This window comes from Narcine bancroftii, chromosome 8 (assembly GCF_036971445.1).
Source record: "Narcine bancroftii isolate sNarBan1 chromosome 8, sNarBan1.hap1, whole genome shotgun sequence".
Classification (NCBI taxonomy): domain Eukaryota; kingdom Metazoa; phylum Chordata; class Chondrichthyes; order Torpediniformes; family Narcinidae; genus Narcine; species Narcine bancroftii.
This window is the reverse complement of record NC_091476.1, coordinates 56902655-56929593: the sequence shown is the minus strand read 5'-3', so window position 1 is coordinate 56929593 and position 26939 is coordinate 56902655. Positions and strand designations below refer to the sequence as shown.

At 48.3% G+C, this 26939-nt stretch overlaps 1 long non-coding RNA gene across 2 annotated transcripts; it reads right to left on the bottom strand.

Annotated features, from left to right (window-relative positions):
* Nucleotides 1-2467: 2467 nt before the first annotated feature.
* LOC138740722 (uncharacterized) lies at nt 2468-26896 on the bottom strand. 2 transcript variants are annotated; one of them, XR_011343127.1, is made up of 4 exons: nt 26807-26896; nt 16666-16863; nt 8212-8259; nt 2468-2763 (listed from the first exon to the last, which is right to left on the bottom strand). It is a non-coding gene; the product is annotated as an uncharacterized lncRNA (long non-coding RNA). The 2 variants fall into 2 exon arrangements; XR_011343128.1 differs by lacking the exon at nt 8212-8259.
* Nucleotides 26897-26939: the final 43 nt, after the last annotated feature.

Here is a 26939-nt window from a genome sequence, read left to right as displayed (position 1 = left end):
CCCCCTCCTCCTCCCCCCTCCCCCCCTCCTCCTCCCCCCTCCCCCCTCCCTCCCTCCTCCCCCCTCCCTCCCTCCTCCCTCCTCCCTCCCCCCTCCTCCCTCCCCCCTCCTCCCTCCCCCTCCTCCCTCCCTCCCCCCTCCTCCCTCCCCCCTCCTCCCTCCCCCTCCTCCTCCCTCCCCCTCCTCCTCCCTCCCCCTCCTCATACCCCCTCCTCATACCCCCTCCTCATACCCCCTCCTCATACCCCCTCCTCATACCCCCTCCTCATTCCCACTCCTCCTCACTCGCCTCTTTCTCTTCTCCCCTCCCGTGGGTCACAAGCTACGTGGGTGGCAGAGACGGGTTAAGATCGAGCCCTGACGTCAGCCGGGTTTAGCCAGAAGCCCCCTCGAGTGCGTGCAGTAGTGAGGGAGGGAGAGGTAAAGAGGGGTGAGGGAGGAGGGGAGCTGCGGGCGGCCCGGGCAGGTTGACAGCGATGAGGGGGGCTGCGAGAGGGAGCGGAGGCAGCCGGCGCAACCCGTGAGTTGGGCGCTGCGCTACGGAGCGGAGCGGAGCGGAGTCACTGCGGCTCGGCAGCCGGGCCGGGGAGCCGCTGGCCAGCGGAGGAGAAGGGCTGCCGGCCGCCGAACGCAGCAGCGATGTGGAGGCGACAGGAGGAGCGAGTGCCGGCTTTCTGCTCCTTCCTCACCGGGCTCTCGGTGGTCTATTGGGCTCAGAGGTAGGGCTGTCCTCGGCGCCCACCTGCCAGCCGCGTCTCACCGGCCGAAGCTCCCTCGCCCGCCGCTCCACCTCCTGCATGCAGAGCTCTGACCGGCCAACACGTTCCCATTCTGTCTCGGTGACAGTGTACACCGTGAATGTGCTTCGCCGTGTAAATGTACGCCCTCTCCCCATCCATCCACCCCATCCATCCTCCCCATCCATCCTCCCCATCCATCCTCCCCATCCATCCACCCCATCCATCCACCCCATCCATCCACCCCATCCATCCACCCCATCCATCCACCCCATCCATCCACCCCATCCATCCACCCCATCCATCCACCCCATCCATCCACCCCATCCCTGTGTTGTGCTCAGCATCAGAATGTGCTCTGAATACCCAACGGCCACCGTCCTCCCTGGCTTCACCCTGCAGACGGGCACCCGAACACATGGAGTGTCCAGGTGAGGTCTGCCCTGGTTCATTGAACCATGCATGCCACCCTCACCTGCCCCTGTGCACAGACTGCCACCCTGGGGCAGGAGGTGAGGCTGGGAGAGCCGGGTGCTCCTGCATCCACAAACCAGACCTCAGAAAATCCAAACCCCCACCACGTCCTGCACTTTGAGTGGTCACAGGCCACGGGTTCTCCACCAATTGGGTGAGGGTGCTGCTTTATTTCAAGGACGTGCTTGAAGCATCTTCTCTGACCCTTGGAGCTGACCATAGGGCATGTGTTTCTGGAGGCTGGTGTCAGATCTGCCCATGTGGGGGGAGCAGGTTTGATTTTAGGGAGAATCAGTGCTGTGCTGTGGTTGTTGGCCTGGTGTAGGGCACACTTTCGATGGTTTGCCTACCGTGCCTGTGGATCTAGAGGGAAATCTCCCCAGGGCATGGCTGTAAATAGTGCAAGACCCTCAGATACAGTGGAGAGCAGGATCAATGCGGCCCAGTAGAACTTAGGGCCACGTTTGAAATCTTGATCACTCTTTCTCACAGACAACTAATCGCTATATTGGTGAATATCATAGTAATACACAAATGTGCCCCAAGCAGTCCTACCAAGTGATGCAACACTTCATTTGCGAATCTACTTGCATCTGGTGCTCTCGATGTGGTCTCTTCTACATTGGGGAGACTGGATGCAGACTGGGAGATCACATCATTGAGCACCTTCACTCTATCTTCAATCCCACACAACCCCTGCACCAACATCTGTCTGTTGCCTCATACAACCAAACAGAAGCTACTTGCAAATTGGGGGAACAAAGCCTTATATTCCGTCTCCAAATAGACAGTGTTAATGGTGATCTCCAATTTCTGTTACCCCGTACCCCAAGTCTCTCTCTCTCTCTCTCTCTCTCTCTCTCTCTCTCTCACACTCTTTCTCCCGACTCCTCTGTCTCCCTTCTTCTATCTCCCCCCTCCTTGCCCTTTTTTCTCGTATTGGAGAACTACATTTGACCCTCCCCATCACTTCCCTGCGTTTTTTTCTTCTACTCACCCTCCTGTATTCGCCAATAAACTCTTACTGATTAGCCTGTGCTCCTCTGCTCCCCTCCCCACCACCACTTTTCTGCTGTTTTCTGCTTATAGCAGGCCCAAAACGTTGGTTACCCTTCACTTCCTACGGATGCTGCATGACCTCCTGAGTTTCTCCTGCACATTTGTGTATTGCATCCGCAGACTTTCTTTTTTTAAATGGTGAATGTCATCATGAATGTCTCCCTCCACTGAGATAAGAAATGTGATCCACATCCGGGTTTTGTTGTGGGCCTTTATTGTCAACATAGGCACGATTGTCTGGCAGGTGCTGGGTGACAGAGGCTGGACCCTTCTCTTCTATACTTGTATGTTGATCTATCTGTGAACTGGCCGGTGGAGCTGAGTGCGGTGGAGTCGACCTTTCTTCTGCTCATTGGCATCTCTATTTATGGGTGTGAATCAGACCCTGTCGCTGCAATGAGCAGGTGGAAATGATGGCTATGTTGCAGAGAGACTCACACTCACACTACTTCTGTTCTCTTGCCTCAGTGTCAATGGAATCGGTAACATTTCCCTGGTGAAGAGAACAGTGGACAGGCTGCTCAAAGGGTACGACATCCGCCTCAGGCCTGACTTTGGAGGTATTGCAAATATTCTCATCGCCGAACTTTACCGGAGAGCTTGCTCCACTCCAACCTTGGGAGATATCTAACTCCTACATGAACAAGATGGTGGATAGGCTAGCTGTGCATTCTGGGGGCTATGAACCAACAGGAAAAGATTTAACTGAAAGCATGTGACGATCATGTGTGATCGGGTTAATAGTAATGATTTCTAGTTTTGGAAGAGTCCTGGGCACAAGAACATAAGAAATAGGAGCAGCAGTTGGTCATCCAACCCATCGAGCCTGCTCCACCATTCAATGAGATCAGGTTGATCTAATGATAGGCTCATCTCCTCCTACCCTGCCTTTTCCCCATATCCTTTAATTCTCTTACTATGTAAAAATCTATCCAACTTTGACTTAAATAGATTAACTGAGGTCACCTGAAATGGACAGATTCACCACACTTTGAGAAAAGCAGTTCTTCCTCATCTTTGTCCTCCATCTACTACCCTGAATCTTGAGGCTATGTCCCTAGTTCTGGTCTTCCCCAACAATGGAAACAATTTATCTACCTCAATTTTATCTGTAATTTCATAATTTTATATGTTTCTTCAAGATCCCCTCTCGTTCTTCTAAATTCTAGCGAGTACAGTTCCAGTCGACTTGATCTCTCTTCATAGGCCGACCTGGAATTAACCGGGGAAACCTCCTCTGCACTGTTGCAATTTTTTGCATTTGGATTACTAGTAATCCAAATTAGTAAATATCTATCCTGTGTATTCATTGTCTCTTTAATTCAATAAAGTTTACTATTAAAGTTTTTTTTAACTAGCAGCTGTTCCTCTGCAACAAGTGTGAGTTTTGGTGCATCTGCACAATGTATAGGGTGATAAACTGATTATCATTATAAAAAAACAAGAATTTTCCTTTCTTTATTATGTGAATACTTTCAGTAATCTGAGGGTAGATTAGTTTTTATTTGTTCTGTCTGAGTTGGTTTTCTAATCATTTTATTTTAACATAGAACACAGCAGCACAGTGCAGGCCCTTCACCCCTCGATGTTGTGCCGACCCATATATTCCTACCAAAATTAAACTAAACCTTCCCTACCTCATAACCCTCTATTTTTCTTTCATTCATGTGCCTATGTTAGTATCTGTTAAATGCCCTAAAGTGTGTATAAAAAAAAAATTACCCCTGATGTCTCCCCTAAACTTTCCTCCCTTCACTTTGTACATATGTCCTCTGGTGTTTGTTACTCACACCCTGGGAAACAGGTGCTTGCTGTCTATGTTAGTTATTGCCTCTCAGAATCTTGTCAACATCTATTAAGTCTCCTCTCATCCTCCTTCACTCGAAAGAGTCCCAGCTCTGTTAACCTTGCCTCATAAGAGTTATTTTCCAATCCAGGCAACATCCTGGTAAATCTCCTCTTCACCCTCTCCATAGCTTCCACATCCTTCCTATCATGGGGTTACCAGAACTGAACACAATACTCTAAGTGTGGTCTCATCAGAGATTTATGGAGTTGCAACATGACCTCTCGACTCCTGAACTCCATTTTGTTGATTTTTTTTTTTCTTTTCTGGGTAAGGCAACACATCTTGTGCATTTTAGGAAAGACACTTGACTTTAGGATGAGTCATTGAATGAGAACAGCTGGATGATGGATGCTTAAAAAGGGTTGCAACAGGAAAAGTAGAACATGGCTAAATGCTCTTAATATTTCCTTTATCTCTAGGGTCTCCTGTAACTGTGGGAATGAGTATTCACATTGCCAGCATAGATATGATCTCTGAAGTTAACATGGTAAGCAGATGTGTTTTATTATTTTATACTGTCATGAACATAATGCATATTGAAGATACGGAGTGCACATAAGACCATAAGGTTTGTGAGAGATAGAAGGTTGTGACTGGGTCTCGGTCAGGGTTGGGCATTCCAGATTGCAATAATAGGGATAACATTCAGAAATGCACTGGCCACAAAGGAACACAAGTTGGCAGATTGTGGAGAGGTGCAAAAGTGACAGGGTTGTTGTCTTGAGTGACTTCAACTTCCCTAATATTGATTGGCACCTCCTTAATGCAAAGGGGTTGGATGGGGGGTGTGTCCAAGAAGGATTCCTGGCTCAGAATGTACACAAGCAGAGGCAAAGGTATACTGAATCTAATCATGGGTAATAATCCTGGTCAGGTGACAGACCTTTTGGTAGTTGAGCACTTGGAAGACAGTGACTACAACTCCTTGACCTTTAGCATAGCAATTGGACAACGTAAGAGAAGATGATTTAACATAACATAACAATTACAGCACGGAAACAGGCCATTAGGCCCTTCTAGTCCGCACCGAACCAAACACCCCTTTCTAGTCCCACCTCCCTGCACAATGCCCATAACCCTCCATCTTCTTCTCATCCATATGCCTGTCCAACCTTTTCTTAAATAATACAATTGACTCCGCCGCCACTATTTCTCCCGGAAGATCATTCCACACGGCTACCACTCTCTGAGTAAAGAAGTTCCCCCTCATGTTACCTCTAAACCTCTGCCCCTTAATTCTTAACTCATGTCCTCTTTTTTTAATCTTTCCTCCTCTTAACGGAAATAGTCTATCCACATCCACTCTGTCTATCCCTTTCATAATCTTAAATACTTCTATCAAATCCCCTCTCAACCTTCTACGCTCCAAAGAATAGAGACCTAATCTGTCCAATCTCTCCCTATACTCTAGATGCTTAAACCCAGGTAACATTCTGGTAAACCTTCTCTGCACTCTCTCCACTCTGTTTATATCCTTCCTATAATTAGGCGACCAGAACTGCACACAGAACTCCAAATTAGGCCGCACCAACGTCTTATACAATCTCAACATCACCTCCCAACTCCTATATTCCATGCAATGATTGATAAAGGCCAGCATACTAAAAGCCGTCTTCACCACCCTATTCACGTGAGTTTCTACCTTCAGGGAACGATGTACCGTTACTCCTAAATCTTTCTGCTCTTCTGTATTCCTCAATGCTCTCCCATTTACCACGTATGTCCTATTCTGATTCTTCTTACCAAAATGAAGCACCTCACACTTATCAGCATTAAATTCCATCTGCCATTTTTCAGCCCACTTTTCTAAGCAGCCCAAATCCCTCTGCAATCCTTGAAAACCTTCTTCATTATCCACTATTCCACCTATCTTAGTATCGTCTGCATATTTACTAATCCATCCACCTATCTTAGTATCATCTGCAATTTACTAATATGCAAACATATTGGGGAAGAGCTAACTAGGTAGGAACTGTGAAATCTTAATTGGGAACAGATGCTCTCGGGGAAATGCACAACTGAAATGTGAAGGTCGTGTTGGGACTACCTGTAAGGAGTTCTGCCTAGGATTGTCCCATTGAGACAGGGAGTGATGGTAGGGCAAAGGAATCATGGTTGACAAGAAAGGTTGAACAATTGAAAATGTACTGGGGGGGGGGTGTTGTAGTTCAATTGGGTATAATCGGGCGGCATGGGCTTGTGGGGTGAAATGGCATGTTTTTGAGCTGTATGTCTAAATTTAAAATTTAAATTTAAAAATTTTGTCTAAGGGAAGAAGGAAATGTGCATAAGGTGTAGAAAGAATGGAAAACCGGTAACAGTCTAAAGAATTATGAGGTATATAGGAAGGAATGAGAATTAAGGAAAACCCTAAGGCATTCTGCACGTATGTAAAGAATGGGGGTGACTAGATTGAGAGTAGAACAAAGGGGAAAATGTACCTGGAGGTCAAGGAGGTCTATAATGAATACTTGGCTTCAGTGTTTGCCAGGGAGAGAGACCTTGGTGAATGTGAGGTCAGTGTAAGGCAGAGCATGTTGAGGTTAAGGAAAAGGCAGCATCAGAATTTCTGAAAAAAGTCAGATAGCTAAGTCCTCGGGACTGGATGGGATATACCTCAGGTTATGAAGGGTATTGACAATTACCTTTGCATCCTCCTTGGCCCCAGAAGAGGTATTGCAGTCCCTGAGTTCAAGAAAGGTAATAAGGAGAATCTTGGGAATTATAGACCAGTGAGTCTTGCATCTGTCGTGGGCAAATTATTGGAGAGGATTCTGGGACAGGATTTACGAGCATTTGGAGAAGCAATGTTTTATTTTGGATCATTAGCGTGGCCTTGTGAAGGGTAGGTCATGTCTCATGGACCTAGCTTTTCAAGGAGGTGACAAAACAGATTGATGAAGGTAGAGTGGTACATGTGTGTATGGATTTACATAAGGCATGTGACGAGATTCCCCATTGAACCTTTTCTGAGGGTGAGGGCACATGCTGAAAGTCATGAAGCATGGGATCCATGGAAATTTTGATTCAGAATTGGCTTGTCCACAGAGGGAAAATGGTGGTTGTAGAGCATATTCTACTCGGAGGGCTGTGATTAGTGCAATTCCATCGGAATCTGTTGAGGGACCCGTGTTATTTGTGGACTTTGTAAAGGACTTGGGTGGGAAATAGAGGGCTGGGTTAGTAAGTTTGAAGTTGATAACAAGGTTGGGGGTATTGTGAAGGGTGTAGAGGTATAACGGGATCTAACAGGATGGTAGAGAAGTGGAAGATGGAATTTGATCTGGATCAATGTGAAGTGATGTTAAGATGGAGTATGATTGTGGAGGAACAGAGAGATTTGGGGTTCCAGGTTGTTAAGAAGGTCCTTGGTGAGTTGGCCTTCATTAAATGGGGAATTTAGTTCAAAATCTATAAAACTCCTATTAGACCATACTTGGAGTACAGAAAGGATGCATATACTTTAGAAATAGTGTAGAAGAGATTTGCCAAATTGTTGCCTGGATTGGAGAACTTGCTTTGTGAGAAGAGTTTGAGTGAGCTAGGGCTTTTTGGAATGATGGAGGTTGAGAAGCAACTTAATAGAAGCATTCAAGATTATGACGGACTTGGATAAGATGGGCAGCCACCATCTTATTTCTAGGGAGGCACAGGCCAATACCAGAGGATATAAGTTGAGTGGAGGAAAGTCTATGGGAGACATCAGTGGTAAGTTTTTTTTTTACACAGAATTGTGGGTGTCTGAGTTATGGTAGAGGCTGGTACAATAGGGACATTTAAAAGATGGGCACATAGATGAAAAATAGAGGGTTATGGGTTTCAGGTAGGGAAGAGTTAGATTGTTGTTGAGTAGGCTTACTGTAAATATTTGTGTATAATGTGACCCCCCCCCCATTTTTGAGGGAAAGGAGGAAAATTTTTGCCCCCGTGTATAATATGACCCCCCTCTCACCCGCCTGAGTCACGCTCGCGCCTCTCTGCTTGCTCGCCCGCCCAGCCTCCTAAGTCGCACTGGCATCTCTCTGCTCGCCTGCTTGCTTGCCCGCCCTCCTGAGTCGCACTCGCATCTCTCCGCTGCCATCTACCGCTTACCCGGCCGGTCGCCTGAGTCGCGCTGCCGACTACCGCTCACCTGGTTGCCTGCAGAAAAAAATTTTAAAAACTTTACTCTTGTGTATAATGTGAGACCCCCCTATTTTTGAGGGGAAAAAGGGGGAAATTTTTTTCACATTATACACGAATATTTACGGTACATAGGTCAGCACAAAGTGCCTTGTATTTTGCTGTACAGTTTACATCTACTCTATAACTTCATGCAGGTGTGTTAGGGAACAACCTCAACTAATGTTGTTCCCTTATTCAAATTCAAAGGGCAGTGGAGATGAGTCAGGAAACTACACACAATGGCAAGGAAATTATTAGAAACTTTTCTGAGGGAGAGGATATGTGTTCACTTGGTAGAGCAGGGACTGACTCAGAAGAGAAATCCTCTCACAAAACTGATTGAGTTGTTTGGGAAACTAACAGAAAGTCTGGTCCCAAAAGCTGGGGTGGATGGGATCTTAAGGTGTATTGGCAATTGGGTCCAAAATTGGCTTGGTGATAGCAGACAGAGGGTAGTAGTCAAGAGTGTGATTGGTATTGAAGACACACTCATCTTCATTGTATGTGAGGTTGAAGGACTTTGCAGTCTGCAGAAATTTAGCAAGGTTAGCGTTGTGGTCCTGCTGATCATGGCCACAGATGGTGACATTATCGAGGTAGGGGAAGGTCGCTGCCAGGTTGTACTCCTCCACCATCTTGTCCATCACCCTCTGGAATGCTGAGACGCTGTTTGTGACACGAACGTGGAAAAAATGAAAACGTTTTCCGTCAGCCTCAAAACCAGCATAAATTTGGTCACTGGGATGGAGGGGAAGCTGGTGATAGGCCGACTTAAGGTCAGTGGTTGAGAATACATGATATTGCATGACCTGGTTGACCATCTCAGCTATCTGGGGAAGGGGGGTAAGGGTCCCACTTGGTGATGAGATTGGAAGTTTGATGGTAGCCAATCACGAGTCTCATCCCTGACCACCAAAACCTTGGCTCTCCAGGGGCTGGTCTTGGGGCGATGATCCAATATAACCATTTACGGAGTGGAAACAGGCCATATCAGCCTTTCGAGTCTGCACCGGTTCAGTAGAACAACTCCACTAGCTCAAACCTCCCACTCGCTGCCAATAACCCTCGAAACCCCTCACCTCCATGTACACATCCAACCTTCTCTTAAATGACAGAAGGGACCCTGCCGCAACTATCTCATTCGGAAGATCGATCCGTTCTGCTACCACTTCTTCTTCTCCTTTGCCTTGGCTTCGCGGACGAAGATTTATGGAGGGGGTAAAAGTCCACGTCAGCTGCAGGCTCGTTTGTGGCTGACAAGTCCGATGCGGGACAGGCAGACACGGTTGCAGCGGCTGCAGGGGAAAAATGGTTGGTTGGGGTTGGGTGTTGGGTTTTTCCTCCTTTGCCTTTTGTCAGGGAGGTGGGCTCTGCGGTCTTCTTCAAAGGAGGTTGCTGCCCGCCAAACTGTGAGGCGCCAAGATGCACGGTTTGAGGCGATATCAGCCCACTGGCGGTGGTCAATGTGGCAGGCACCAAGAGATTTCTTTAGGCAGTCCTTGTACCTTTTCTTTGGTGCACCTCTGTCACGGTGGCCAGTGGAGAGCTCGCCATATAACACGATCTTGGGAAGGCGATGGTCCTCCATTCTGGAGACGTGACCCACCCAGCGCAGCTGGATCTTCAGCAGCGTGGACTCGATGCTGTCGACCTCTGCCATCTCGAGTACTTCGACGTTAGGGATGAAAGCGCTCCAATGGATGTCGAGGATGGAGCGGAGACAACGCTGGTGGAAGCGTTCTAGGAGCCGTAGGTGATGCCTGTAGAGGACCCATGATTCGGAGCCGAACAGGAGTGTGGGTATGACAACGGCTCTGTATACGCTTATCTTTGTGAGGTTTTTCAGTTGGTTGTTTTTCCAGACTCTTTTGTGTAGTCTTCCAAAGGCGCTATTTGCCTTGGCGAGTCTGTTGTCTATCTCATTGTCGATCCTTGCATCTGATGAAATGGTGCAGCCGAGATAGGTAAACTGGTTGACCGTTTTGAGTTTTGTGTGCCCGATGAGATGTGGGGGGGCTGGTAGTCATGGTGGGGAGCTGGCTGATGGAGGACCTCAGTTTTCTTCAGGCTGACTTCCAGGCCAAACACTTTGGCAGTTTCCGCAAAGCAGGACGTCAAGCGCTGAAGAGCTGGCTCTTAATGGGCAACTAAAGCGGCATCGTCTGCAAAGAGTAGTTCACGGACAAGTTTCTCTTGCGTCTTGGTGTGAGCTTGCAGGCGCCTCAGATTGAAGAGGCTGCCATCCGTGCGGTACCGGATGTAAACAGCGTCTTCATTGTTGGGGTCTTTCATGTTGGGGTCTGCTACCACTAGCTGAGTGAAAAAGCCACCTCTAATACTTCTCCTAAAATGTTGCCCCCTTACCCTTAACTCATGGCCTCTTGTTCCAACCTCCCCTGCCCTCAGGGGAAAGAGTCTGTTTATGTCTAGTCTATCAATTCCTTTCATAATTTTAAATACCTCTATCAAGTCCCCTCTCAGTCATCTTTTCCAATGCCCCTCTGCCAGGAGCTGCTAAACCTCAGCCCAGATAAACACCATGTCCTCAGCACTGCAGCACCTGCTTTTAGCAGCGATAGGTCAACAATCTGGAGTGAGGTTCATGAATAGCGATGGACGGGATACCCAAAGGGTTGAGAGGCCACTGGCCGGATCTGGGGACTGGGGTTGGTGGGAGGGGTCTGCGAGTTGTGGGTTTCTCACTGTGAGGGGTGGCTGGCAGCCTCTGAATGCTATCGCCACGTTCTTGAACTGGCTTTGAAAATCCAAGCCCAAGAGGATCAGCGTGCAGAGTTGGGGCATAGTAGTGAGAAATTATCGTAATGCTCATCCCCCACCATCAGAGATGCAACACAATACCCCCCGATGTCAGTTTGGTGGTCTTTGGCTGCCAGCGATATTGAACCACTCATCGGTTGGACTGGAAGCGAGAGTCTGCGGGCAATTTTCGGGTGAATAAAACTCTGTGCTGCCACTGTCAAAAAGGCAGTTCATTTTCTGCCCTTCTACCTCGATCTGCATCATTGAATTGAGTGAGCGATTGGATGAGAGTTGGTCTGGTTCAGCATTGCAGATGCCAGGATCGATGCATCATCTTCGTCGTCGGCACAAGATGGCAGCCTCCCTGTTGACCATGCGGTCATGGCTGCCGAGATCAGGGAAGAAGGCAGAAGTGGTGTCAGAGGAGTGGGCTGCACCTGCACAGACCATGCAGAAGGCAGGGGTGGAGGTCGGTAAGATGGTGCCCTTCTCTGCACCACCAGTACAGCTACGCCCATGGTGGCAACCCCGGGGAACTTCTTTGCACAGAGGATTTAGGATGCGTGGAATTAGCTGTCAGAGGAAGTGGCAGAAGTGGTGCAATTGTAACTTTGAAAAGCCATGCAGACAGGTGCATGGATAGGAAAGGTTAAGACAGATATGGCCAAACACAGGAAGATGGGGCTAGTTTGGACATCATGGACAAGTTGGGCCAAGGGGGCTGTTCCTGTATTGTAGAACTCTACACTGCTTCCCCATGTTTCATTTAAACAATAAAGAAAGATTAACCTTTGAATATGCATTTAGAATATCCATACTGTCAATGAAATACTGTTAAAGTGTGGTCACCCACAATACAGGAAAGACACCTTGAAACCTTGGCTTCCTGTCATCTGCCATTAACTCAGTCCTGACCCATATGTACTCTATTTCCCACATATTAACCCTGGCCCTTTTCCCTCCAACCCCAGATATAACAAGGACAGAATACCACCCCGGCAGCTTCTGCATTGTCCATGAGAAACCTTCCTTTCCCCTCTCGGCAGGGATCACTCCCTGCAGGACCTTTCGTCCACTCATCCCTTCCCACTAATTGATCTCTGTGCCAGCAAGAAATGCTACACTTATTCCCTCACCACTATTCGGGGCCCCAAACAGTCCCTGCAAGTGAAGCAACATTTCATCTGCAGGGGTCATCTATTACATTTGGTGCTCCTGAATTTTCCATACAGTGGATGAGCAGCTCAGGCCTGAAACGTCAGACTAGCTTTGACTTCCTGTGGATGCTGTGTGACCTGCTGAGTTCTTCCAGCACTTTTGTGAACTGCACTCGACCCAGCCTCAGCAGATTTTTACCTCTTGTAGGACTGTCGGAGAGATAAATAAACGACAGGAGACTCCTGTTCTTTCAACAAAGGACTAGAATCCAACGGAGACGTGAAAGGGCAAGAGGGATTTAATCCATCATCGGTTGGGAGAGAGGGCAGCATTCCCTCAGGGAGCACTGACTGCACCCCATAGTCCCTTAACAGTCCTGAGGTCCCTGTCATTTACTCTCACATCCTGTTGGTATTTAACATCCCAAAATGCATTACTTCACTAAATTATCTCACATTAAATATACTTGTTTTGCTGTCAACTCTTTGGCTTGGCTTCGCGGACGAAGATTTATGGAGGGGGTAAAAGTCCACGTCAGCTGCAGGCTCGTTTGTGGCTGACAAGTCCGATGCGGGACAGGCAGACACGGTTGCAGCGGTTGCAGGGGAAAATTGGTTGGTTGGGGTTGGGTGTTGGGTTTTTCCTCCTTTGTCTTTTGTCAGTGAGGTGGGCTCTGCGGTCTTCTTCAAAGGAGGTTGCTGCCCGCCAAACTGTGAGGCGCCAAGATGCACGGTTTGAGGCGATATCAGCCCACTGGCGGTGGTCAATGTGGCAGGCACCAAGAGATTTCTTTAGGCAGTCCTTGTACCTTTTCTTTGGTGCACCTCTGTCACGGTGGCCAGTGGAGAGCTCGCCATATAACACGATCTTGGGAAGGTGATGGTCCTCCATTCTGGAGACGTGACCCACCCAGCGCAGCTGGATCTTCAGCAGCGTGGATTCGATGTTGACGACCTCTGCCATCTCGAGTACTTCGACGTTAGGGATGAAAGCGCTCCAATGGATGTTGAGGATGGAGCGGAGACAACGCTGGTGGAAGCGTTCTAGGAGCCGTAGGTGATGCCGGTAGAGGACCCATGATTCGGAGCCGAACAGGAGTGTGGGTATGACAACGGCTCTATATACGCTTATCTTTGTGAGGTTTTTCAGTTGGTTGTTTTTCCAGACTCTTTTGTGTAGTCTTCCAAAGGCGCTATTTGCCTTGGCGAGTCTGTTGTCTATCTCATTGTCGATCCTTGCATCTGATGAAATGGTGCAGCCGAGATAGGTAAACTGGTTGACCGTTTTAAGTTTTGTGTGCCCGATGGAGATGTGGGGGGGCTGGTAGTCATGGTGGGGAGCTGGCTGATGGAGGACCTCAGTTTTCTTCAGGCTGACTTCCAGGCCAAACACTTTGGCAGTTTCCGCAAAGCAGGACGTCAAGCGCTGAAGAGCTGGCTCTTAATGGGCAACTAAAGCGGCATCGTCTGCAAAGAGTAGTTCACGGACAAGTTTCTCTTGTGTCTTGGTGTGAGCTTGCAGGCGCCTCAGATTGAAGAGACTGCCATCCGTGCGGTACCGGATGTAAATAGCGTCTTCATTGTTGGGGTCTTTCATGGCTTGGTTCAGCATCATGCTGAAGAAGATTGAAAAGAGGGTTGGTGCGAGAACACAGCCTTGCTTCACGCCATTGTCAATGGAGAAGGGTTCAGAGAGCTCATTGCTGTATCTGACCCGACCTTGTTGGTTTTCGTGCAGTTGGATAATCATGTTGAGGAACTTTGGGGGACATCCGATGCGCTCTAGTATTTGCCATGCCCTTTCCTGCTCACGGTGTCGAAGGCTTTGGTGAGGTCAACAAAGGTGATGTAGAGTCCTTTGTTTTGTTCTCTGCACTTTTCTTGGAGCTGTCTGAGGGCAAAGACCATGTCAGTAGTTCCTCTGTTTGCGCGAAAGCCGCACTGTGATTCTGGGAGAATATTCTCGGCGACACTAGGTATTATTCTATTTAGTAGAATCCTAGCGAAGGTTTTGCCTGAAATGGAGAACAGCATGATTCCCCTGTAGTTTGAGCAGTCTGATTTCTCACCTTTGTTTTTGTACAGGGTGATGATGGTGGCATCACGAAGATCCTGAGGCAGTTTTCCTTGGTCCCAACAAAGCTTGAAAAACTCATGCAGTTTGGCATGCAGAGTTTTGCCGCCAGCCTTGCAGACCTCTGGGGGGGATTCCATCCATACCTGCTACTTTGCCACTTTTCAGTTGTTCGATTGCCTTATATGTCTCATCCAGGGTGAGGACCTCATCCAGCTCTAGCCTTAGGGGCTGTTGAGGGAGCTACTCCACCAATTTTTACGCAATCATCTCCGTTCTCTTGCAAGTCATTTAGATAGAAATCACACTCTTGACTACTAGCCTCTGCCTGATATCACCAAGCCAATTTTGGACCCAGTTGCCAATAGACCTTAAGATCCCATCCACCCCAACTTTTGGACCAGACTTTCTGTTAGTTTCCCAAACAACTCCATCAGTTTTGTGAGAGGATTTCTCTTCCAAGCCAATCCCTGGGTTGTGTCATGGCCCATGGTGTCATCGCCCCAGACCCTGATCGCATGCAGCCCCTAATGGAGCTCCCAGTCCCGAACACCCTGAAAACACTGAAGAAGTGCTTGGGGCTGTTTTCATACTATGCGCAATAGGTGCCCCACTATGCCGATAAGGCCCACCTTCTTGTTAGGTCGTCAAAGTTCCCATTATCAACGGTTCTGAGAGGACATCGCAAAGGCCACGATGCATGCCGTGGACAAATCCATCACTTTACAGGTGGAGAGCAATGCTTCTTACTGCGCACTGGCCTCCACACTCAACCAGGCAGCCAGGGCAGTAGCCTTTATTTCTTGTACCTTCCATGGCCCAGAGACACGGCACTCCTCAGTCGAGAAGGAGGTGCAGGCAATCATTGAGGCAGTGTGCCACTGGTGCCACTCCCTGGCCGGGAAATGATTTACCCGGCTGACAGACCAACGGGCCGTCGCTTTCATGTTCAACACGCAGCAGTGGGGTAAAATCAAGAATGATAAGATCCTCAGGTGGAGAATTGAGCTCTCCACCTATAATTATGATATCTTGTAAACTCAGCGATCCACCTGATGCCCTATCCTGGGGGACGTGCACTGGCACACATCTCAACCGTCCCCAAGCCCTACACGATTCCCTCTGCCACCCCAGAGTCATGAGACAATTCCACTTTATCAAGACTCGGAACCTCCCATACTCCATCGAGGATGTTAGGTCCATGACCAGACGCTGTCGGGTCTGCGCAGAATGCAAGCTGCAGTTTGCCTCATTAAGGCCACTCACCCATTTGAATGACTGAGCGTCAATTTCAAAAGCCCCCTTCCCTCATCCAACAGGAACATTTATTTCCTGTACGTGATCAACGAAATCTCCCGGTTCCCTTTTGCCATCTCCTGTCTGGATATGACCTCGGCCACAGTGATTAAGGCACTACACAGTATCTTCATTCTGTTCGGGTACACCAATTACATTCACAGTGATCGGGGTTCCTCATTCATGAGTGAGGAGCTGCGGGAGTATTTTCTCACCAGAGGTATAGCCACCAGTAGGACCACCAGCTACAACACCAGGAGTTATGGACTGGTGGAACAGGAGAATGCCACTGTTTAGAAGGCTGTGCTCCTGGCCCTGAGGTCCAGAGATCTACCAGTGTCACCCTGGCAGGATGTTCTACCAGAGGCATTCCATGCCATCCGCTCACTCCTTTGCACCACCATGAACACCACCCCTCACAAATGGATGTTTGCCATCCCTAGGAAGTTGGCAAATGGTTCCTCGATTCCCCCGGTTGGTGACACCAGGTCCGGTCCTGCTCAGGAGGCATGTGAGGGGCTATAAGACTGAGCCGTTGGTTGAACAGGTGCACCTCATTCATGCGATCCCTCAGTACACCTTTGTGTGGTAACCCAATGGCCATGAGGACACTGTACCCATCTGTACCCATGCTGGAATGCCTGGAACCACTCGTTACACCCTATTCACCCTACATTTCACACTTCCCTGCAGTGGGACTCACGGTTAGGGGCTGACTCGCCTGGGTTACCATCCCCCACGGATATCACTCCAAGGGAACAGGCTCCCCTCAGGGCACTGACCCCGCCTCCCTTCAGTTCTGTAACCGACATCGGCCCAACACAGACAATACCCTCTCCGTCTAGTCCATTGGAAACACTCGGCCGGCAAAACAGCAGGCTACTCCCACCCATGCTCCCCACAGGTCCCGTAGACAGAGGAGGTCACTGGTGAGACTGAATCTTTAGTCTTGGCGGTTTTTTTTTCTGTTCCAGGTCAGGGGAGGGGTTTGGTTCTAAAAGGAGGGGTGAATGTGGTGATAGGTTTCCTCCATTGTATAGAGTTATTATTGTCTGTTGTATATGTGGAGCTGGCCTGCCCACAGAAGACTCATACCTTATGACTTCTCCCCCTGTGGTCCTGGGGCATAAAGGTCAAGCCACCTTTCCCTTGCCGCCATTCCTATCCTGGGATCCGGGCCAGTAGGGTTCTTCTGTGCATTAAAGCCTATCGTTCCCTCGGTCTTGCCTCTGTGGTTACTGATAGTGCCTTGCAAGATGGAAGAGTGATGCTCTGTGAATGGAGAAGGAATAGCTGGAGGAAAGGAGACAGAGGGATGGGGGAGAACAGGAAGTGGTCGAGCAAAAATCAGAGAAGTTGACATTAATGCCATCTGTTTGGAAAGTGTCCAAGCGAAATATAAGGTGTTTCTCCTTCAATTTACAAGTGGCTCTGGAGTGAAAGTACATGAGGCCATGGGAAGACATGTCAGCACAAGAGAAGGGCACAGAATTGAAATGGTTGGCCACTGGGTGTTCCCTATCATTGATGCGGACAGAGCGAAGGTGTTCAGTCTACATCCAGTCTCTCTGATGTAGAGAAGGCCACAACGGGAACACCGGATGCAGTAGGATGACTCCTGCAGATGCACACCTGCTATTTCACCTAGGAAGGATGGTTTGGGGTCCCGAACGGAGGTGAGAGAGGATGGGTGGGTGTAAAGGTGGCCCTTCCTGCGGTCACAGGGGAAGGTGCCATGGGGGAAATTGGTGGAAAGGGATGAGTGAACGAGAAGCGTCACGAAAGGCATGATCCATACGAAAGGCGGTGGAGGGGGGTAGAGGAGAAAATGTTGGGATCATGTTGGAGGTGACGGAAATTGAGGAGGGTGATCTATCGGATGCAGAGGCTGGTGGGTTGGTTTCCTCCAGCTCTCCTCCCCCTTCCTTCTCCATTCACAGTCATCCTCCCTCCCTTATCCACCTATCACTTCCTGCATGTGGGCTTGTGCTCCTTCACCTCCCCTCTCCCACCACCATTTCGTTCAGGCTCCCATCTATATTTTGCTCACACTTTGATGGAGGGTTCAAACTTGAAACATTGGTTATGTATCTTTCTTTTTCTGTATAAAGGACACTGTTTGACCTCCTGAGATTCTCCAATTTTAGGGTTGTTATTTTTGAGATTATTGAAAATTCCTCCTTCTATTGCCTTCCTTGCTTCCCTTGACCACGTAGCCTTTTGAACTGTGACCAGAAAAAGGTCAATCTACAGTGGGAAACTCTGGGGTAACCAATGTTTTGCCTCCGAGTCCTGGAAAAGGGCCCAGGCCTGAAAAGTTGGTTACCCTTTACTTCCTACGGACTCTGCATAACCTGCTGAGTTTCTCCAGCACTTTCGTGTGTTGCACTCGACCCCAGCATTTGTGGACTTGTTTAACTTGTCCAACAATGAAGCAGCTAGATAGAGAGTATGGAGACACTCTCCCAGCGATAATGAAGGAACAGCAACGTACTTCCACACCAGGGCAGGGTAGAATTGAACAGGGCACTTGCAGGTGGAGATGTCTCAGTAAACCTGCTCTCCAGGGACATGCTGCTGGGAGTCACAATGGGTTGGAAAATGGTTTAGTTAAAGTAACTAGCAGTTTACTGCTTTGTGAATAGTACACATTGGTGCACAGATGCTGGGGGGACTTCATATTTATAATTAAGAGAGAGGTATGGTTGATGTAGTGGTTAGCACAACGCTGTTAAAGTGCCAGTGATTGAGACCAAGGTTCAAACCCAGTGCTGTCCATGAGGCGTTTGTACATCCTCTATGTTTGTATGGGTTTTCTTCGTGGCTCCAGTTTCCTCCCACTGTTTGAAACATATTAGGTCAATGGGGTGTAATTGGGCTGGAAGGGCCTGTTACTGTGCTGTATGTCTAAATTTTTTTTTTAAATTAAGATTGTTGAAGTGCTAATCAAGTAGATCGCTTTGTCTTGGGTGGTGTTGAGTTTGAGTGTTGTTGAAGTTACACTCATCCAGGCAAGTAGCTCCTTTAATCTCATCTGATCTAATTTTGTTGGGCGACATTAAATGAGGAGGAAAGACATGATAATGATAATAGGTTCCAGCTCTGAATCAATGTCAGTCAATCTCGGATTTGGTACTTGGGGGAAGCACATCATCTTTGGCCTAAACATGTAATTTAATACCATCTCTCTTGACGACTCTGCTTCTGAAATATGGCTCTGTTGACTTAGAGCCACAATATATTGTGTGGCCATTATTATGTGGCAGGTTTAGTGCTCCTGATCCAAGGAAAAACATTTAGGAGCTAATGTCATGGGGCTAGATTCAATCAAGTCTTCACATCATCAGATTAAAACCATTGGAAGATTTAAATGCTCCTGGGTTAAATGCCAAGGTCTGTCCAGGAATTCTGCACTGTTTAACATTATGCTGGCACCTGTTCCAGCAGCTCCTGGGGTATCTGATCCAGTGTCCTTTGCAATGCGACTACCATTGCCAAGAAGCGATACCTGTACCAGTCTGTACCAGGACCTGTTCCAGGATCTCTACAAGCTGGTGTTCCTTAGCTAATACTCACAGCAAAAGCAGTGTCAATCCCTGTACTGACATCTCTGCCAATATCTGTGGCAGGATTTGTACTAAAAGCCACTCCTGTCTGTTCTGATTGATAGTTTACTCACATCTGTACATGTATCAGTATCAGCAGTATTACTTTCACCAATATTTGTATCCACATGAAGGTCTATACTTAGCGATCCCTGTACCAACACCAACACTGATTCCGATGTCTGCACCAGCACTTGCACTGATTCGATACTGAAAATTGTGCCAGCATCTGTATGTACATGCACAGGGGAATATCCTTATCTGCACCTACACTCATGTCTGCATGAGCACCTGTCCTTTAACTGTGCTGACATCTGTGGGAAGCCATGTTGAATGGTACTTGTGCTGGAGTTTGATGGAGAATTTGATGGCTCAGGGCCTGATCTCACTGGACTTTAGGAGGATGATGGCAGATCTCATTCAAACCTACTGAATATTGAAAGGGCTGAACAGAGTGGTCGTGGAGAAGATCTGGTCCAATACTGTGAGAGACTTGGATCAGGTGGGCCACAGGCTCAGAAAAAAAGGATGTCCCTTTAGAACTGAGAGGAGGAGAAATTTCTTCAGCCGGCAGATGATTAATCTGTGGAATTCATTTTCACAGTCAGCTCTGGGAAGTCAAGTCATTTGGGTAGATTTAAAGTGGAGAGTGATCAGTTCTGGATTAATAAGGGTCTCAAAGGTTATGGGAAGAAGGTGGGAGAATGATTTTTTTTTCTCCCAAGTTCAAGTTTACACATATAACCCAATGAAACAGTGTCTATCCATACCATGGAGCACACACAAAAACCCACAGTACATCGTACATAAAGATCACAGAAATAATCAAAATAAATATATATGAATGTTTGGGACGATTGTCACAGTTGCAGGATACTGTCTCACAGCCTGTGAGACCATTTCCCAGCCTGGCAATTCCGATTTTGATGCTCCTGTGCCTTCATTTAGACATACAGCACAGTAACACGTACTTCAGGCAGCGCCACCCAAATACACCCATGAGACTAATTAAACCTACTAACCTCTTACATCTTTGGAATGTGGGAAGAAGCTGGAGCATCTGGATAAAACCCATTCAGTCATAGCGTACCTGTACAGACTCGTTACTGACACAGGGGACTCGAACTCTGGTCGCTGGCACCAACCGTTACACTACCATTCTTGGGCAGTTTCCTGCAGTCAAAGGTGACTTGTTCCCACCCATGTTCTGAGGATCCATGGTGTCTGGGCCAAGAGAGGTTAGAAGGAGCAGCAGAATGGATATTGTTTGGGACCTCCTGTGATTTATTTTCTCTCTGTATTGCAGTCAGTTGTTCACGTTTGCAGTCAGTTGTTTACGTGTGTACATTGTGTCATTTTTCTTTGCACTGCTAATAAGTGGTAATTCTGCATTGCCCAAAGGGAAAAAGAATCTCAGGGTTGTATGTGACGTACTCTGATAATAAATCTTTTTCTTTAAATATCATTATTGATTTTAATAGATAAAACCCTATGTGCATAGTCTTCTAGTTAATAGCATGCAACAGGTCATATGCAGAAGACAGTTCAAGTTTATTGACACATGGACAAAGATCCAAAGACTGGGGTTGTTTTGCAATCAGATCAGTTGAACCTCCCATACATAGTACAGTGAAGTGCAGAGTTACAGAGAGAACTCAGTTAGCTTGGAGCACAATAGGAGCAGCACAGTTAGTGTGGGGGTGTAGCGCAACGCTGATACAGAGTCAGCAATCAGGATCAAGGTTCGAATCCCATGCTGTCTATAAGGAGTTTGTGCATTATCCCCATCTGTGTGGGTTTCCTCCGGAGGCTCCAGTTTCCTCCCACCCTTCAAAAGGGTGGTAGGTCAATTGGGTGTAATTGGGTGGCATGGGCTCATGGTACAAGAGGGCCTGTTACCATGCTGTACATATACATTTGAAATGTATCTATTTTGGGGTTCATTTGGGTGTCTGGTAATGGCAGGAAAAATCTCTTGTTGAATCTGGTGGAGCCTAATCTCGCACTCATGAACTTCCTTTCTGATGGGAGGTGGGTGAAGAGTGTGTGGTCAGAGTGGGATGAGGCTTTTAATACATTGGCTGCTTGTCCAAGGCAGCAGGTGGTATAAATGGAGTAGATGGAGGGGAGGCAATTGTGTGTGTGATGGAGTCAATGGGAGTGTGTGTGATGTTCGGAGCCACGTTCACAACCTTTGTGGTCTTGAGTGGAGCAGTTTTGGTCCCTCGCAGACGGAGGGCTGAAAGGCCTTTTGTTCCCTCGACACCTGCATGACTCTCCATAGCTCCATCTGTGGAGGATTCAACTCATATTCTGTGTGTTTTCATACTTTCTGTGGTGTTTCTACCATTGATCTCATCCCCTTTGATTTTGCTGGAGTTCTCACCTGCTCCTTTTCCAATTCTTCCATCTCTCACGCATGCATCAGGGGGCAATTTGCAGTGACCAATATCTTTGGGATGTGGGAGGAAGCCATGGCACCCAGGGGTAAAAACCCACACAGTGATGATTGGAACATGCAAACTCCTCACAGACAGCACCCGAGGCCAGGATCGAACTTGCATCTCCAGAGCTGTGAGGCAGAGGCCCTACTTTGGGGGTTTCAGTAGCACCGGAAGGAGTGCACGTGTAGTTAAAATAAAACAAAATTTGATTGGGGAAGAGTTAACCAAGAAAGTCTACAGATCCTGATGTCGAGGGCCGTACACAAACATGCACGGGAAACGAAGCAGGTCACACAGCATCCAGAGGAAGTAAAGGGTAACAAGCGTTTTGGGCCTGAGCCCTCGTCAGGAATAAGCAAAAACAGGCAGGCACCTGCATGGAGAGGAGAGTGGTGGGGAGAAAGAGAAGGGGCAGGGGAGGAGTACAAGCTAATAGTTAACAGCCCTAATTCTCTCTCTTTCCCTATTCTCCTGCTCCCCACCGCCTCCCATCTTCTATCAGAGCCTCCCCTCCCCCCCATCACTTCTCATGGCACCTGTGACCTCTAATCTGTTAGCCTGTGCTCCTCCCCCTGTCCTCTCCTCTCTCCTCTCCCCCTTCCCCCCCCCCCCACCTTACCTCTTTATTCAGGTGCCTGCCTGCTTTTGCTTGTATCTGATAAAGGGCTCAGACCCGAAATGTTGATTACCCTTTGTTTTAAATTTAAATTGAGAAAAACAGGGCGGTAACAGGCCATGAGCCTGTGCCGCCTGATGACACCCAATTGGCCTATGACCTCCTGTACATTTTGAATGTACATTGATTTATTTTGGATTGGATAAAGGCAATGAAGATGGTGGAGCCCTGTGGAGTGTTGATGACCAGAGGGAGCTTGTTACAAGTCCATGCATCCCTGAAAAAAAGCCACAGAGGTGCATGAGGAGTGAAGAAGCAAATGGCTCATTTTTGTTGTCCTGGGATGTCATGTTACAGCTCTACGAAACTTGAATCAGGCCACATCTGCAATACTGCATGTGTTTCAGGTCATGCTGTGACAGGAAAGGTGTGATTGCACTGAAGAGTGTGCAGATAACACAGGATTTCGAGCAGGGGTGCGGGGATATGGAGTCACAGGGAGTAGGGAGATAGGGCACGGGAAACTGGAGCCCCCAGGGAAAACCCACGCAGACATGGGGAACACGGGATTTGAACCTGTGGTGGTACACCACCGGCCTACTGCAGGGGGCAACCTCTGTACCTGCAGTAGGCTGGTACTGTACCTGTAAGGGGACAGGACAACACCTGGCTGACTGTCAATCACCCTCCGGGATATAAGCCTGCGCCGGCCTCCCGAGGCCTCAGTCAGAGTTGCTGCAGCCACAGCCAGCCTGGCTCTGTGGAAGTCTTTGTGGATTAAAGCCTGTTGTACAGTCGTTACCTTGTATGTGTCTGATTCTGTCTAACAGCGCACCACAGAACCCTGGTCCTGATCACTGGCACCATTACTGCATTGTGCTAACCGCTACGCTAACTATATGTTTGGGGGGAGGGAAAGGAACACAAGAACACAGGGAGCGAGGACAGAAGGAACGAGGTCACAAGGTGCGAGATCATAGGGATACAGGGAGTGTGGACACAAGGACAAGGGGAGCAGGGACACAGGGAGATTCTAGGGTATATTAGCATAAATTTAAAGAGATGATGAATGCTGTGAAGCAAAAGAAGTGGAAAAGTCCCCAGGATTTTGTGAGGTGTATGCCAGGCCATCCTGGAAGGCAAAGGAAGAGTGCTGGGGCCCTGATGGAGATGTTTACAGACAGCCCGTGCCCCGAGAAGGATAAAGTGTTCCTCTGTTCATGTGCAGCCGCAGGGGCACAGCAGGTAATTACAGGCGAGCGAGTCTTGCTTCAGGCAGATGGGAATTATTTGGAAACAAATCTAAGGGCAAGATTGATTTAGATCTGGAAAGGCAACGATTGATTAAAGATGAAATTGATTTGTTTGTGGAAAATCCTGCTTCACTAATTTGATATAGTTAATTTTGAAGAGGTAACTGTGTGTATGGACGAGGGCAGTGTGGGAACTGTTCTCCACATGGTTCTGCGTGGAAGGCTGGTCCAAAAAGCCATAGCCCATTGGATTCAGGGCAAACTGTCAAATGGAATCCAAAATTGGTTTGGTGACAGGAGGCAGAGGGTGATGGTGCAGTCCTGTGACCCGTGGTGACTACAAGGATCAGAGCCAAGACCCTTGACATTCATCATCTCAGTTAATGACTGCAATGTGCACATAGTGGGTATGAACCTAACATTTTGTAGTGCTATGAGTCACAACGAGGTTTGTCTTGGGTTGCAGTTGGATATACGATCTGGCAAACTGTAGGCCAGGCAATGGTGGAGGGAATGGCAACCCTGACATCTGCACATTGATTTATTTTGGATTGGATAAAGGCAATGAAGATGGTGGAGCCCTGTGAAGTGTTGATGACCAGAGGGAGCTTGTTACAAGTTCATGCATCCCTGAAAGAAGCCACAGAGGTGTATGTGGAATGAAGAAGTAAATGGCTCATATTTGTTGGTCCTGGGATGTCATGTTACAGCTGTACGAAACTTGAATCAGGCCACACCTGCAATACTGCATGTGTTTCAGGTCATGCTGTGACAGGAAAGGTGTGATTGCACTGCAGAGTGTGCAGATAACACAGGATTTCGAGCAGGGGTGCGGGGATATGGAGTCACAGGGAGTAGGGAGATAGGGCACGGGGTCATGGGGACTGTGGACACGGGAACATGAGTAGTCAGGCACAGAGATGTGGGGAGCAGGGAGTGGGGACATGGGGATCGGGGACACAGAGATATGGGGAGTGGAGACATGGAGATCGGGGATACGGTGACATGGGGAGTGGGGACACAGGGAGCAGAGGCACGAGGAAATGGGAAATGGGGACACGAGGACACGGAGCGAGGAGTCGAGGACACAGGGAGTGGGGTCATGGGGAGCATGGATATGGGGAGTGGGGACACGAGGACACAGGGAGTGAGGAGACGAGGACATGGGAAGTGAGGACACAGGGAGTGAGGAAATGAGAAAGTGGGGACACAAGGACACAGGGAGAGGAGACATGGGGACGTGGGGACACAAGAAGCAGGGTATGGGGAGCGGGGTGTGGGTACAGAGAGCGGGGACACGGAGCGAAGACACGAGGCGCAGGGACACAGGGAATGGGGGCACGAGGAGTGGGAACATGAAGACACAGGGAATGGGATCGTGAGTGGAGCGCAGGGACACATGGAACATGGACTTGGGGAGTGGGTACACGAGGAGCAGGGCATGCAGATCCGGGGACACGAACTACAGGGACACATGAAGCTGGAACACGGGGAGCAGGGACTTGGAATGCGGGTACACAGAAAGTGGGGCACGGGGAGCAGGGGCACAGGGAGCTGGAAGACAGGGTGGGTGGGGTAACCTGGAGTCAGACATAGGATTGGCCAAGCAGGCAGATGTGAGTCATGATGGATAGAGCGAGAGGAACCTGACAAAGGGAAGAGAAGCAGAGGGTCAGAGGAGGGAGTGTGTGAGACAGTGGGAGTGGGTAATCACCAACAAGACTGGGATGTGGTGAGGAGAGAAGGTGAGAATGGTCCTGTAAAGAGACACCAGATGGATCTGGGTTGGAGGAAGGAGAAGAGGAGGGAGAGGGAGAATGCAGTGGGGAGATGGCAGTGAAGGGGGGGGACAATATGAAAGATGAGGTCTAACTCCCACCTCCTTCTTGCATGACTCCCACCTCCACTCATTCCACTTGCCCCTCGCCTCATTCTTCCTCTTTCTGGCATCTGCCACTCCTCTGCACACTCTCCCCGTGATGCAGCTCATCCCACTGAGATCCTCCTGCAGATTATGTTTGTATTCCCCTGTGATAGTACAGATCTATCACCAATGTACATAGTGTATATAGTTACTGTATCTAGACTGTGCTTACAGCGATTGGCTGAGAGCTAAGCCACACCTATTGTTTGGGCCTTAAAGGGTTGTGTCCCTAGCCAGGTCGGATCATTCCGGACTGGTCGGCCACCTGTGAAGAGCTCCGGTCTTTTGCTAATAAAAGCCTTGGTTTGGATCAACAAGTCTTTGGTTCTTTCGACGAGCTCTACATCCCCTTCCACGTTTATAACACCCACAGGATGGGTGAGCTTCGAACTGGAGGAAATATATTCCTGTGGATGGAGGATCGTTTAACCAATGGAAGGCAATGAGTTTTGATAAACGGGCATTTCTCTGGTTGGCAATCAGGGGGCAGTTCTGTTCACAATGTATGTCGACAATTTGGAAGAGGGTCAGAGAGTAGCCTATCCAAGTTTGCTAAATTGAGCGGAAAAGCAAATTGTGCAGAGCATGCACAGAATCGGCAGACAGATGTACTGTACAGTAGATCGGTATTTCAGTGCCCAAGGTTCTGGCAGAGGGAGTATAGTATTGCTAAATTCAAGGTGATTGACTTTGGAAGGAAAAATAGTAGATCATATTATTATTTAAATAGTGATAGATTGCAACAAGCTGTTGTGCATAGAGACCCAAGAGTGCTTGTGCATGAATCACAAAAGGCTGGTTTGCAGGTGCCACAGATAATGAAGAAGTCAAATGGGATTTAAATTTAAACATACAGCATGATAACAGGCCTTTTTCGTCCACATGCCCGTGCCGCCCAATTGGTCTACACTCCTGGTATGTTTTGAAGGGTGGGTGGAAACCGGAGCACCAGGGGAGAATGTATAATCTCCTTATAGACAGCGCAGGATTCAAATCCTGGTCCCGATCGCTGGCGCTGTAATGGCGTTGCGCTCTAATCACGCCACTCTGAAGGGATGTTGGTCTTCATTGCTGGAGGGATTAAATTTAAGTCCAGGGAGGTTCTGTACAGGGTACTGGGTGCCCAGGTTGGGTTGGGTGCCCAGGTTGGGTAGCCTGCCTAAATAACCATCAACCAGTGGACATTGTTTAACGGATTTAATGTATCTTATAGATTGAACTTTGAATAAATGGGAAGGGGGTAGAGGGAGGGAGGGAAGGGGGGAAAAAAGGGGAGAAAATGACACTATATATTCAAGAGAAAAATGTCTGTATGTATTTTGCTCAATATGGTTTATTGTGTAAAAAATTTTTTTAAATTTAAAAAAATTTAAAAAAAAACCAGTGGCACTCACATCCACGTGATGATGTTTGAAAGGCAGGAAGCATAACAGCTCCAGTCTGAGCTGGGATGTGGATCCACTCCAATTTGTCTTGTGCAGCAACAGGTCTGCAGCATATGCTATCTCAGTGGCTCAACACAAAGCC